Genomic DNA, 494 nt, shown 5'->3' on the forward strand with positions numbered 1-494 from the left:
GTTTTATCAATTATGAATAAAGCTGCTATGAACATCCTTGTGCAGGTTTTGTGTGGACATAAGTTTTCAATTCATTTGGATAAATACCAAGGAGTGCAACTGCTGAATCATATGGTAAGAGTATGTTTACTTTTGTAAGAAACTGCTAAACTGTTTTCTGAAGTGGCTGTACCATTTTGCATTCCCACAAAGAATGTATGAGAGTTCCTGTTGCTCCACATCTTCATCAGCATTTGGAGTTGTCACTGTTTAGCAATTTAGCTATTCTAATAGGTGTGTAGTGGTATCTCCTTGTTTTAATTTGCAATTCCCTAATGACATATGATGTGGAGCATCTATTCATATGATTATTTGCCATCTGTATATCTTCTCTGGTGAGGTGTCTGTGCAGACCTTTTGCCCATTTAAAAAACTGAGTTGTTTGTTTTCTTATTGTTGAGCTTTAGGAGTTCTTTGTATATTTCAGATAACAGTCCTTCTTTAAAAAAAATTCA

This window comes from Balaenoptera borealis (genome assembly GCF_965194805.1).
Source record: "Balaenoptera borealis genome assembly, chromosome: 12".
Lineage (NCBI taxonomy): Eukaryota > Metazoa > Chordata > Mammalia > Artiodactyla > Balaenopteridae > Balaenoptera > Balaenoptera borealis.